At 41.3% G+C, this 15,132-nt stretch overlaps 1 protein-coding gene across 4 annotated transcripts in view; it reads right to left on the bottom strand.

The window, feature by feature from the left end:
- The window catches only part of CKAP5 (cytoskeleton associated protein 5), an 81,974-nt gene extending 68,382 nt beyond the window's left edge, over positions 1-13,592 (bottom strand). For 3 of the 4 annotated variants that reach the window (XM_083374074.1, XM_083374077.1, XM_083374076.1), the window contains exon 1: positions 13,522-13,592. The gene's annotated coding sequence lies outside the window, so the exon portion shown is untranslated. Of the gene's footprint in view, positions 1-5,365; positions 5,458-13,521 lie in introns of those variants that run through there. The other variant, XM_083374075.1, reaches the window with a different exon arrangement.
- Between the last annotated feature and the right edge of the window lie 1,540 nt (positions 13,593-15,132).

The following is a 15,132-nucleotide window of genomic DNA, read 5'->3' as shown; positions in this document are numbered from 1 at the left end:
CCTAACTATCCAGCATTTACTCAATACTTTCAATGCAATGCAGCTCAGATTAAACACATTCATTCAGATTTTTATCTCATTTTATATTTAACAGTTGCTATATGAGCAGATAAAAGAGAGGTGCCATTAAGCTTTCTTTAAGTCATCTCTCTTTTTATATATGGTGTATCTTACTCCTGACCTTGATCTTCTTTATCTCAGATTCCAGAGCAGGATTTCATTTATCCATCTACATAACAAAGCTATATAAATAATAAATCTTAGAACTGGTAGTGATTTAGGTGACTGCATCCAACCTAACAGATACTTTTGTGGCCTTTGTTTAAAAGTTAGATTTAAAAATTAATTCTAGAATTGATTAAAATGGACAGTTTTCATTAAAATTTATAATAGCATAATAAATAGCATAAAGAAGCATAATTATGTGAAAATAATTTCCTGCAATCCTAACCACATAAATATATATTCTAATTTTTATTTGACAGTTCAAGGGTAATACATGGAGGATCTTCCATTGTCAGCCCTTTTAATATGGACAATTTAATGTGGTTAAGGTTATTTATTCTAACAAAAACCTGTTGAAGTTTCTTTTTATCTCAACTTATTCCTAACCCAAATCAACACAGAATTTTTTGAAGTTTCTTTCTCATGCTTCCTACTTCCACAAGCCTGAGATATATATTTTTGTAATAATTCAGTTCCACATTATCCTGATATCCCATCATACCTCTAATTTTATACATCCAGCAATAACTATATGAACTAGATTAGGATGAGACAGAGCGACTAGCTCAAACTCAGCCAAATAACTCTATGATCAAGCTGGGACTCAAATCAAGATGTGATTGGTTCAAGTCCATCTCCTTAACCACTTCATCCTACAAATCACGTAGGAGTCATCATATTAAACAGAGTAGTTGGGTTTGATACACACTTGGCTATGGTTAATTAAACCTCCAGTTTACTTGATTAACTCCATTCTCTTGATTTTGGCTTTATTTCAATTTCACGACTCTAGGTTACCTAACTACAATTAGAAACACTATTAAAATAACTGTAAAAAAAATCATACACATATAATCAGCAGCCCAGGTAAAAACAAATCCACCAACAACAAATCAAACTTTATTTATTTACAATATTTATCTACCTGCCCATTTTGTACCAAACTCTGTGCAACTATATAATTGTTTTAAAGAAATAAAATATATTAAGAATTAAAACAATATAGATAATAAAGCATTAAACTATTACTTATTAAAGCTATTAATATCACATAAAACTATTAATACCACAAACATTAAAAACCAAAACCGGGCACCAAATTAAGCTTCTGATGTGCAGTCACTTCATCCTATCCTGGAGCTTAAACAAGTCTTAAGTGCTTTTCAGAAGGCTAGGAGAGTAAGGTGCCTATTGAACTTCAAGGGGAAGAATAAGGCTGTCCTCGACCTATGACTACAATTGAGACAAAACTTCTGTTGCTAAGCAAGAAGTTGTTAACTGACTTTTGTTATTCTAAATCAGAACTGCCGGCCCAAGGGCCGGATGTGTCATGCCAAAACCACGCCCACCCCGTTGCCAGCAATGGAAAAACAATCACAATACACCGTGACACGTCACGTGACGTTGCGAGTTTGACACCTTTGTTCTAAATAGATAAAGGACAATAAATGTCATAGTGTAGCCAAGACAGATACACCTTGTCGGAAGTTTGCAAAAGATGGTCACATGACCCCGGGACACTGCAACCGTCATAAATATGAACCAGTTTTCATGCATCTGAATGTAAATCCCATGACCACAGGGATGCTGCAACGGTCATAAGTGTGAAAATGGTCATGTCACTTTTTTCAGTGCCTTTGTAACTTTGAACAGCCACTAAATGAATTGTTGTAAGTCGAGGACTACTTGCATTACATAGGTTAGGGAGTTGCCACGGAAAAGGCATGCTTCCTAGCACCCATAAGGTGATGATGTTTAAGGGAAGGGACAAGCAACATGCCACCATATCTATTTGGACAGGTGGTTGTAGTTAGGAAAAGGGAGTCCCACGGATAATCTGACACTACGGAACACAGTTATTGCACAGGCACCACCATGCATCAGGATCCCCAAGCTAGGTAATAAACCATGTCTTGAAGGCAGAATTGGGGCCAATCTAATATTTACTGGGGGGGGGGAAAGGAGGGAATGATGCTTTAAAGGGCAGGTGCTGCAACAGAAAAGGTTCTCTTCATGGGGTCTACCAGATGGCACTTGTTAATAGACAGGATCCCGACCTCTTTCTTGCTGAACCCAATGGGATAAGTAAACTTAACTGGGGAGATGCAGCTCTCAATGTTTTGCTCAATCCCATGAATTGAGACTTGTACACCCTGCTTTACAGTTAGCATTATGTGAACCAACAAAAGTTAGCATTACCATGTGAGCCAACAAAACATTATGTGAACATTATTATTATGTGAACCAACAAAATAACGTGGCTTAATACATATATAAATCTTGTATATGTAATTAATTATAATTAGTGGAGGCTAAAACATATAAGGAACGGTTGCTGGAATTGGGTATGTCTAGTTTAATGAAGAGAAGGACGAGGGGTGACATGATAGCAGTGTTCCAATATCTCAGGGGCTGCCACAAAGAAGAGGGAGTCAAGCTATTCTCCAAAGCACCTGAAAGTAGGACAAGAAGCAACGGATGGAAACTAGTCAAGGAGAGAAGCAACCTAGAACTAAGGAGAAGTTTCCTGACAGAACAATTAACCAGTGGAACAACCTGCCTCCAGAAGCAGTGAATGCTTCAACACTGGATGTTTTTAAGAAGATACTGGACAGCCATTTGTCTGAAATGGTATAGGGTTTCCTGCCTGAGCAGGGGGTTGGACTAGATGACCTCCAAAGACCCTTCCAGCTTTATTATCATTATCATCGTTGTTTTTATTGTTGTAGTTATCATTTTCTGGGATTACTGTTCACAAATAATGTAAGTAGTCCAGGTTATTCAACTTTACTGTTTATAGTCAGAAGCAAGTTTCATGCATAATAAATTTTTTCCCCGGAAAGCAAGCGCAGGAGTTTGGGGGAAAAATAATTGGGATGTTATTTGAAATACAGTACAGTTCCAATATGAATATGTTTTTAAAAATGTAAATAATCCCTGCAATCACAGCATATTTTAATCTAAAAAAATAAATTATGTTTAACTTGTTACTTGATTGATAATGAAGAACAGTTTTAAGGAAAAAAATCATAAATTTTTGTTCTAATTTTCTAACAGTGTCTAAATAATATAAACATAATTTAAGACAGATATATTTGCTATAAAGGCCCCAAATCTCTCCGTTCATTGTCACAATTCCCATACTTTTGAAGGTAAGCAGGGTCACATGTTACAACATCTGTACATAACTCTTTTATATCCCTATGGAAGTGTAGGAGCCCACCCCTTCATATATTGAATTACTCTGCATATTGCTTCATGCTGTCACCTAATTATTATTTTTTCTTAACAAAAGTTATTTTAAAGAAGACCAATGGTAAAAATAAGTATAGTCTCTTAATGTTGATACATACATTATACTGTGCTGTAGAGGTAGTTCTTCACTTATGAGAACAATTGAGCTCAAAAGGAAGACAGTTGTTAAATGAATTTTGCCCCATTTTACCTTTCTTGCCAGTTGTTAAGCAAATCACTGCAGTTATTAAATTAGTAACACAATTGTTAAGCGACTCTGGCTTCCCCATTGACTTTGCTTGTCTGAAGTCGCAAAAGGTAAAACACATGACCCTGGGACTCTGCAACTGTCATAAATACATGCCAGTTGCCAAGCATCTGAAGTTTATTCACGATTGCAGAGATACTGCAACATTTGTGTGAAAAACTGACACAAGCCATATTTTTCAGTGCTGTTGTAACTTTGAACTTTGAATGATTATAAGTTCAGGACTACCTGTAATATGTGTGTGTGTGTGTGTACGCGCGTGAGCATGAGCTAACTACACCCTGGTTATGAACTAAACCATTTTAAAAACTACAATTTGGTGTACAGTGTCACAACTCAGCATTTTTTCAAATAAACTCTTCAATTATATATCACTTAGTTGCTTCTACCCTCTAACAATGGAATTTATTCATATTGTGCAAAGTAAAAATGTGCTAAAAACACCACAATTGGCTTCATGGAATGCACTAAATTAAAACCAAGCAAACTATATCATGGCCTAGCACAATTTGTAAACCCTGTCATTGTCTTTCAGTTCAATTCAGAAAAATCTGAGATGCCGTGATGATTTCCCTACTCTTGAAGCCAAGGCTTTTGGGGCAAGCCCTTTGAAGATTCATTATGCCATTCTCTCCTGGTCTGTTATTTCTATTTTGCCTATTTCCCCCCCCCCCCCCGATAATGCAAGTGATGTGGTTTATTTCACTGAAGCCCTTTCAAAACATTGCTCTCAAAAGTACAATACACAGTCGAATATTTTAAGGCATATATATCCAATATTTGATGAACAGAAAGAGCAACGTATTTACACCCCGTATAAATTCCCTCCTCTTTCATGATCCGTGCCCTCATTTTATTTATAGTACTCACGCACTAATATCAGTGGAATCAGGCATGTCAATTAGAAGTCTTATCTCTTGTTATTTCTGATGGGAGCATCAGAAGGGAGGGGGGGGCATCTCATTGTTCTCCCTAGCCGGTCTTTCTCAGATGTTTCAATATCGTTATGGGCTTATTGCGTTTCCCTTCTCCAAAATCGCACCCCTTTGCCCCTTCCCCACAAGATATACACAGCTCTGGGTCGGCGACATCTTCAGAGCAGCTCCCTTTTTTTCCTGCGACAGCCACTCAGCCAGGAGGATACTCATCACCACCTCTTCTCGTTTCCCGCCCCAACAGAAGTGGAGCCAGGGCTCCCAGCAGCTGCAGCTCAGTCAGTCAGTCGACACTGACAAAATTCAACATCGCCCATCGCTACCGCCGCTCCGGGGGAAAAAAAACACACACAAAAACCCGCTCTCCGGCACCTCTAAATCTACTCCGAAGTCAAACGCCACCGAGGAGCAGGCCGCTCCCCGGGCATTGTTTATGCCAGGGGTAGGCAACCCTGGCTCTTTTATGACTCGTGGACTTCAACTCCCAGAATTCCTGAGCCAGCGCAGCTGGCTCAGGAATTCTGGGAGTTGAAGTCCACGAGTCATAAAAGAGCCAGGGTTGCCTATCCCTGGTTTATGCCAACCAACCCAGCCTAGCAAAACCTCCGTCCCGGAGCTTGGGGCCCCTCCCTGGGGGAATCGGTCGCCGCCCTGACCTGGAGCCGATTGCCGGGCGACGACGACGACCACGACGACGACTTACCCAGTTTGAGCTAGGTAGGCCGCGAGTCTTCCTCACCCCAGCAACGGTAGCGCCGCTTAAAAGGAGCTGGCGGGCAACCGCATCTCCTTACCGGCAAAAAAAAAAAAAAGGCACCTCCTCCTCCTCCTCCGAGGCGAGGCGGGGCGGGGCGGAGCGCGTTGCAGGCCGGCGACGCCAGCCTCCGACTCGCACCGCACCTGAGAGCAGGGCCTTCGCCGGGCCACGTGACAAACAAAGGCAAGGGGGGGGTCCCGCCTCCCGGGAAGGAGCATGCGCAGAGTCCGCTCCGCGGCTCGCCTCGGCGGCGGAGGACCGGAGGGGAAAGTTTGAAAGTCCGACTTCGAGAGTCAACTTAAAATGGTTTAGCGTTCTCACGTGCTGCTGCTGCTTTTTGACCTACCGGGCCAAGAGGGAACCGGGTCTCGGGCCGCACAACTCAAAAAAGAGTGGTTCATTATTGATTATATTTTTGTTTCAGTTATTTTTATTTTTATTATTATTATTATTATTAATTATTGTTGTTGTTGTTGTTGTTGTTATTTATTTATTTATTATTACATTTATATCCCGCCCTTCTCCGAAGACTCAGGGCGGCTTACAATCTAAAGCACAAATCAATGTGCTTAGCAATAGCCTTCATTCTATGTATATGCCTGCTTATTAGGGCTTTCACACACACACCCCAAGCGGCCTTATTACAAAGTCAGCTTAATTGCCCCCAACAATCTGGGTCCTCATTTTACCTACCTCGGAAGGATGGAAGGCTGAGTCAACCTTGAGCCTGGTGGGACTCGAACCTGCACTAATTGCAGGCAGCAATTATTATTATTATTATTATTATTATTATTATTATTATTATTATTATTATTATTATTATTTATTATTATTATTATTATTATTATTAAATAATTTGAATGTTATCTAAGTTAAAGGCGAGTTAAAGCACATTATGAATTTGGTTAATTTTATAATGGATAATCTGTTAGAATATGATTATTATATCTATAGTCCTGTATTCAGCTCTGGGAAGTGGGGGGGGGGGGAGGGAAGGGGGCGTGGTTTGGGGCAGGTGGGTTTTGGGGATATGTATTGTAAAAAAATTTTTTAAAAAACTTTAATAATAATAAAAAAGAGTCGTTCATTATGCGCAGTTCGGCCGGTCTAAAAAAAAGCACAAAACAATTGGACGCAACAAGTACAGCGTGCGTAAAGCGCCGCTGTATGTTTCAGTCTTCACAGCTGGTTTTGCTAGCATGCAAGATGAAGACACGCAATGGATCCTACTCTGATTACCCACAGAGTAATACAGGAAAAACACACACACACAAACTTTTTTACGCAGGTAGCAACCTACCTACCCGCCCAGTTCAGTGGGATGGCATCTTTTTCCCCGAAAGAAAGCCTGGAAATTCACTGCCAGTCTTGAGATCCTGATTTTCTGAATTTAGACCACCGGGCCCCTAGAGTCGGAAACGACTAGCACGCATGTGCGGGGGAACCTTTACCCTTTACATCCTTAGAAAACCTACTGCGATAATTTTGGCTACCAATTATTTCCAAAAATATGTCTTTTTCTAACAATTGCCCTGCCATGTTAAAAACTTAACAAAATGCACCTGTGCACTCAGCTGAAAGAGTTAATGCAATGTTAATTTTCTATTCAATTTTCATAGTTTGAGTTCTCTTGCTTCATATTTACAAGAAAATTTTAATTAAATAGAGTATTGCTTTTTACAGCATGTGAACTAAAGAGCCCATGTTTCCTATGCAAACCCTTTTCCCCTTTAAAATCTTTTAATGACAAATTAATACAAAGACAAATACTGCAACAAATACAATGTCTGGATAGGAATTATTCATTCATTGTCAGAAAATACAAGACACTTAAAAGTCAATTTCTTTAACATTTCAAAGCTTTTTGTATGTTAGAAATTTGTAGCAAGAGTCAGAGAGTAAGAAACAGGTACAAATTAATACCTCTCTTTTTTACAGGTAGTTGGAAAATGGACAGAAATTTGGTAAAATAAATCAGCATCAAGAACATTCTATGAAACAGTATCACTATAAGTGCAATCAGCAATAATACAAATGTTGACACAGTTGGCTTCCTTTCCTTCCAATAGCTTCTGTAGACTAATATTTTCACTTCTGTATGCATAAAGTTCCATTAAATTCAAAGGTTTGTTCAATTTATATCCCACCTTTTGTATAAGAGCTCAAAAAGATATACACAGTGCTCTCTCCTAGTTTTCCACATACCATGAACCCTATGACAGGGCTTTTCAACCTTTTCACCCATTGTACCACTTTTAGGATATAGCAACATATGAGTACCACCAGTCGCCTAGCAAGGTGTCAAAAACTTGATGACCAAAAAGGAAAAAAAAGAAAAACAAAGAAAGGAAAAAAGTGATGAAGTACAGGTAGTCCTCGACTTACAACAGTTCGCTTAGTGATTGTTTGAAGTTACAATGGCACTGCAAAAAGTGCCCCCCCAAGCCACAGCTGAGCAAGACACCTGCCTGCACGCCTGGCGGTGCTCTTCCTCCTGTCCGAGGTTTTCATTGTTATGAGCCTTTCTGTTGAGGATTGACAGCGGGAGTGGGGTGGGGGGGTGCAGTGTTTGGTTTTTATTCCCCCCCCCCCGTCTGCTGGGTGGTTAACAGCAGGTTTTGGTCACTTCACATGACCCTGGGACACTGTGACCGTCATAAATATGAATCAGTTGCCAAGCATCTGAATGTAAATCACAAGACCCTGGAGATGCTGCAACATTCCAGCTGATGGGCGCTTCTTCTGGGCTCCGAAGTGCCAGGATCAGGCCGAGCTCAGTTGGAGCCTGGTGCTGATCCTGGTGCTTCTGCTGAGTCCTGATAGCCCCGAAGAAGAGCTGATCCTGGCGCTTCCACTGAGCCCTGACAGTCCTGCAGCTCCAGCCATCTCTCGCTCAGGCTTGTGTGGTGCTGCCACCAGTTCAGCTCATTCCCCTCCCCCGCTACCACTTTTCTAGGATGGTCACGTACCACCTGCCAGGTGCCAATGTACCACAGGTGGTACCTTTACCACTGGTTGAAAAGCCCTGCCCTATGAGATTGGTTGAATTGAAACAACAAATGGCCCTAAGTTGCCCAGTAAGATTATAATTCAGGCCTCATTTTAGTCCAGCAATGTGTACATCGTTATAGCCATAAGCATCCATAAGATCTTGCTGTTGAAAACAGCATTATGTTGCAAGCTATTTTCCTTTTGTACACAGTCTGGAATATGTGTATCAATACACACACACATACACTGCAGACCGTGTATATGGTTGCCATTTTTAGCATTCTCACCCCTATATTTTTTAATAACTATCAGAAAACTATGACTTTATTTTATAAAAAGTAAAAACAAAAGCTATGGTTAAAAAAAGGAAAATAAACAATCTACTACCAAACTAAAAGACATCTTTTAAAATAGTATAAAATAAGCTCTCTTGCATTTTTCTCAGCACAATCACAACTAAACTGAGGAAGCCAGTCTTTACAACACTGAAAGCATAGGATTATTTCAACATATATTTACTAATGTTCTGCTTTATGCAATGTCAACCTGTCACTTGAAGTATGATCCCATTCAAATGAAACATTCTCAGGCATTAATCTGCAATCCATTCGTAAGCACTGAAGTCTACCATAGTATCTACATCCAGAAATCTAAAAATCAAGTGCAAGATCCAGATCATAAAGCTACCCTTGATCTCAGTGATCCCTAAATGTGGGTATATACCAACCAACAAACTGAATCTTGTAGATGTTATTACCATTGCAGAGAAATTGCTATTAGAAAGAATGCAGTCCCTGAATCTATTTCAGTACACTAATATTTGATTAAGACATTAAGGCAAGATATTCTGACATTATAGCATGTTCTAGAGAGTATAAGTACAATTGTGTTCTGAAATAGCAATCCATTATGTTCTATTGACTTTCCAAGTTCTGGAATAAAGGGCACTTAGCAACCATAATGAAAGAAACATTGAGAAAGAAAAGGTAGCAAGGAAAATGGCTTCAGCAGTCTTAATACTTCAATAGTTTGTCCTTTGAGGAATTATCAGTTTCATAGTTTAGATATTTCAGATTTCAAGGCATAACTATCAAATATTTAAACCAGATTGCTAGGATATTTTCATACTTGTTTGGTATAAGCAGATTTTTGTATTTTTGAAACTCCTGCTTAGAAATAAAGAAAGCACATATTTCAGTTCCCTTTGCACATCACTGAAATCAATTAATTTTGGATTATGCAAGCAAAATAAGTAGCCTTACTGCCCACTGATCCCTGTTTTTACTATGTTCTTATTTCCATCCCCCTCTTCTCAAAAAAATAATTCTACTGGTACTGAGGAAGTTAAATAACTGCCAAGAAATGAAGACAGCTGAGAAGCCAATGTGAAAAATCAGTGGCAACTACTTTCAGCTGCTACTGTTACTCAATTACTACACCATCACAACACATGAACAGTAAGCATGACCAAGAATAAACTTTTGCATGCTCATCTGTCTCCTTCTGGGCATTGGCTGTAGTTATTAACAAACTTTTTTTTCTATTGTGAAGAGCAAAAGGTTCTTCTATAGATAATTAAGTGCATGATACAAGAATGGGATTACCTACCCTTACATTTTCAATATATATGATGGTGCATCAGTATGGAAACAAAGCTAAGTTGTTTAAGGGTACTCCTCAGGAAAACATAATTCATGTAGAACTTAAAAGTTTGCTCATTTCTTCATAGTGCTAATAGTAACAACTCCTAAAAGTCATTCACTCACACAAAGAAGTGAGCAAGTAGGAGTATGACTTTGTGCTGTGTTCCTTTAGTTGAAGAATGGAAAAAAGCCATTGCTTAAAACTTTAGGTAGCAGCTAAGTTCCCATGTCTGTGCAGAGGATAACCACTGGGCATTAATTGTAGCTTATAACATATAACTGGTGAGATCAGATTCCTTCTGAAATATTCTCAATGTTTGTGCCTTTGGGGTGTTGTTCCCAAGGACAGTGCCTTTTTTCCACCAAAAATAGAAAAAAAATTTTTTTTTGACAGTATTCTCTATTGAATAGCACCGTTGCTTCTATCTTTTTTTTTATTCTTTTTTTTTATTGAAAAGTTTTGAAATACAATTTAGGAATTTACAATTTACAATTTAGGGACTTCCGGTGGCTCCGCAGCGACGGAGGGAGCCTTCCCGGGCTGCCCGCGGCTCAGCTGTTGTTTTTTCGCCCGAAACAGCGCCGATCAGCTGTTCGGGCGAATCCGAAGCCCCCTCCTCGGGAGAAGAGGAGGGGGCGAGCTCCCAGGTAGGGGTAGAGTTCTCCAGGGCCGCCTGAGCTTATGGCTTGGGCGGCTGAAGGATTGAACTCCCCCGTAGCCTGGGCTGCTCCCAGCTGGCCGTCGCCTCTGCTCCTGACTTCTTGGAGCAGAGCCAGCCGTCTGCGACCACCCCTGCCTGAAGGAATGACTATGATTTAAAGGAGCAGGCAGAGCGATACAAGAGGAAATGGTAAAGAGGATTACTATGTTTTACTCTCCAGCTTGATGGACTTTTTTGGATTACAAATCTGAAGTGAAAGTGCGTCATATTTGGTAAAAGATGGCGGCTAAACCACCCCCTAAAACTCTTCGGAGTGCTGGAACTTCTCCCGTGCAACAATCATTATTGCAGGCGCTGCATCCTCCTGATGTATTGACATCAAAGGACTTACAAGATGCTCTTGAAAAACATACCCAGGTAATTTTGGAATCAATTAATATTAGATTTGCACAGATGGAGGAGAAATTGGAGAAATTGGAGGAGAGAATGGAGGAGAGGATGGAACAGAAGCTCAAAGCGATGAGGGTAGACATCTTGACTTCAGTGTTTAAAGTGGCTCGGTGTGTGGAAGAATTGGAGGAAAAGCTAGAAGACTTGTCTCAAAAGAATGCTATATTAGAAGCAAAACTATTGGAGAATGAAAATAAAATGGAAAAGGAACTGTGTCTTGCTCAATATTTCCAGATGCAGTTTGCCATTAGAATTAGAGGCTTAAAGGAGAATACTAAGGAAGATCTAAAGCAGCTGGTTTCTGAGGCTTTTGAAATAGTGTTGAAACAGCCAGCATCTGAAATAAAAGGAGGCATGGACAAAGTGTTTCGTGTGAATTCATGGATTGCCAAACAGAGAAAGTTGCCTAGAGATGTGGTGGTATATTTTGCAAAAAGGGAAACTAGAGATGAAGTTATACAAGCTGCTTATGATACTAAAGTTATGATTGCTAATCAAGAAGTTTTGGTCTTAAAAGAAATTCCTCCAAAGATTCTAAGGAGAAGGAAGGATTTTACATTTCTTGTGCAAGAGCTCAAGCAGCGAGATATAAGGTTCAGATGGGAGATCCCAGTGGGGTTGATGGTGACGCACGAAGGTAAAAAGTACCGTTTGGTTACTGTGATGCAAGCGTGTGATTTCTACAATAATGTTTTAAATGCAACGCCATTAACACTTTTGGAAGCTGGAAAGGGATCTGGAGGAGGAGTGCATCAAGAGGCCGAAGATGGTCAGATAGAAGACAACGGTGTTGGAGGAGATCAAGATACAACCTCGTCGGATGAATCTATAAAACAGAGGGTGACGCGTGCTGCTGCAAAACGATCTAAGAAGAGAAAGTAGCAGGAATTGCAGAAGTCTATGGAACTTTTACGATATAGTCAAGTAGTCAAGTAGGGGAGGGGGGAAAAGATTTGGGTGTAGACGCAATATATTTTTATATTTGGTGGTTCTGTGGAAAGGGTGAGCTTTTTTGGATTGTGGTACTGGAAGAGGAACGGCCGATTACAGAAGAGTTGACTTTAAAGTTTTTTGATTTGGGATCCTTGGTTAATTTGGAAAATTATTTGTAAGAATGTTATATCATGGAATGGATAAAATGGATGGAGTTTATTTAGGATAAGTATAGGGTTGAGAAGGGGTTTTTTTCTTCTTTTTCCTTTTTTTTTGTCTTTAATATATATTTAATACTATTAAGGTTTGTTCCATTCTATATAAGCTAGAGAGTGTCCTTTTCTTATTCTAGTTTTTTTTATACATATATTTAATATTGTTAAGGTTTGTTTTATCCTATATAAGCTAGAGAGTGATGGATTTTAGAATTTATAGTTGTTAGTATATGGTTGCTTAGGTTTGCTTTTTTATATATATATATATACCTTGTATTCAGCTCTGGGAAGTAGGGGGGGAGGGGGGAGGTAGGGGGGGGAGGAGGGAGGGGGGAGGAGGGGAGGTAGGGGGGGAGGAGGGAGGGGGAAGGGGGTTTTTTTAAAGCAAAAATAGAAAATTAAGAATGGGATTTCTATTTCCAAGGAAAAGAGCAGATGAGCAAGTGGTGACAGGTGCTTTTTCTGATAACTATGAAACCATTCACTCATCCATCCCACAAAATAAACCACTAGCAAAATATTACGAATAGTAATAGCCCCATCCACTTACATAGCTGACTTCCTCCTTTAAGCAGTGGGAACTGGGTTGCTAATAATCAGATCACGTTAGTTAACTAACTGGCTCAACAGCCAGTAAGCTAAGATCCCCCACTTTCTTCCCACCAGACCAGGGGTAGGCAACCTCGGCTCTTTTATGACTCATGGACTTCAACTCCCAGAATTCCTGAGTCAGTATGGCTGGCTCAGGAATTGTGGGAGTTGAAGTCCACGAGTCATAAAAGAGCCGAGGTTGCCGACCCCTGGTCTAGAACGATATCAAGCGGGCTAGTTGGTGGTTCAGCACATGAAAACACCGGTCTCGGTGACAGTACCTATTAAGAGGAGACGCCCACTGGACAGGAAGTCCCTGAACGCCTCTTAGATCCCACAGCTAGCCCCGCCAGGGTCTCTCCACTGCCCACACGGGACCCGATGTAAAGAGAAGCGGGGCTCAAATTGCGCCAGCCAGAGAGGCTGTCAGGGCGGCTTCCGGCTTTAGGTTCCCGGAGCATCCACCGCACGGGAGCGGCCTTACGCCTCGCGAGAGAAGCGGCCGGCGAAGAAGGATGGAGCGTGGCCCCCTCGTACCGGTGACTCTGCTCCGGAGCCCCAGCCTTCCCCGCCCCGCAGACACTCACCGACGCAGGAAAAAAAAAAAAGACACTTACCGAAGCCAAGGAGAAAGGTAAACCCCAGGCCTCTCCTCGCCCACCGTTTGAAATCACTAAGGATGTCCCCACCTCCCAATATGCCGGCTCCTCATTGGTTTCCACCGAGAATGCCCGCCTCCTCCACCTGGAACCTGATTGGCTAGTTTGAATCTGGCAGTTGCGGTTGGGTTCCCCCCCCTCCCCAAGAAGTGGGAGGAGGCGGCAGCAGCGGGTTTTTGTTGGTTTTTTTTTCTTCTTCTTGCTTTTCTTCGACTGATTTCTTATCCGCTTGTTCTTCTTTGTGGTGGCGGCGGCGGCCCAGGCCTTGATGACAGCCTCGCTCTCTATTTGCAGAATCTTGCGGAGGGAGGGCGCAGCAGGAGATGCCCGCTCTAGGCCAGCGTTTTCCAACCTTAGGAACTTGAAGATGCGTGGACTTCAACTCCCAGAATTCCCCAGCCAGCTATGCTGGCTGGGGAATTCTGGGAGTTGAAGTCCACGCATCTTCAAGTTCCTAAGGTTGGGAAACGCTGCTCTAGGCTTCAAAGGCGAGCTCCAAGAAAACCCAGCCCCCAAACTGGGTTGCCGTGCCTCCCTGCCCCGTCCTGCCCCGCAGTTCCTGACAGGGCTCTTAGGCTTCTTTCCGCAGGGATAATGGAAAGGTAGCAAAATAGCAAAAAAAAAATTTAGGGAGAGCTGAAAAACTGAAACGGAGCGGATTTTTTTTTAAAAAAAATAATAATAAAACGAGTGCCAGAAATCCAAATATCGCCCAGAATCTCTTAGAGATGGGGTAGGGGTAGGTACATTGAATTCGTTTGAGAACATAACCTTTTGAATTATCTATGGAAAGTCACATCTAGTGGATCTTGGCTTACCTTGAAAACACTTAAGAAGGGATGGTTCTGCTTAATGCTTAGGTGGGAGACTATGGTAGGAGCTATAGGACAAATTGGAAAATAAAAACATTTTATTTACTTATTAACCATGCCCATATTAAATCTTTTTATGGCTTCTTACCTGAGTGCTTACAAGACTTTGCTATGACCTCAGTTGGCCCAATTTATTAGGGAGAATCTACTAATCCTAACCCACCACTGGAAAATTACAGAAAGGCATTGGTTTCAATGGAAAATCTGAAGTTTCTCCATAATAAGGCTGGGGCAATCCCTAAGTGCATTCAGCAAAGTGCCAAACACAAAGTATTCCAGAGAATGGTTTAAAAGGTAAAGGTTCCCCCGCACATGCGTGCTAGTCGTTTCCGACTCTAGGGGCCGGTGCTCATCTCCGTTTCAAAGCCAAAGAGCCAGCGCTTGTCTGAGGACGTCTCCGTGGTCATGTGGCCAGCATGACTAGACGCCAAACGCTGTTACCTTCCCACCGTAGTGGTCCCTATTTTTCTACTTGCATTTTTACGTGCTTTCGAACTGCTAGGTTGGCAGAAGCTGGGACGAGTAACAGGCGCTCACTCTGTTATGCGGCATTCAGGATTCGACCCACCAAACTGCCGATCTTCTGATCGACAAGCTCAGCGTCCTAACCCACTGGGCCACCGCGTCCCTAGAGAATGGTTTAATACAGGGCTTTTCAACCTTTTCACCCATTGTACCACTTTTAGGATATGGCAAC

This window comes from Vipera ursinii (assembly GCF_947247035.1).
Source record: "Vipera ursinii genome assembly, chromosome: 1".
NCBI classification, from domain to species: Eukaryota; Metazoa; Chordata; class Lepidosauria; order Squamata; family Viperidae; genus Vipera; species Vipera ursinii.
The sequence above is the reverse complement of the archived record's forward strand: the minus strand, read 5'-3'. Positions and strand labels throughout refer to the sequence as shown.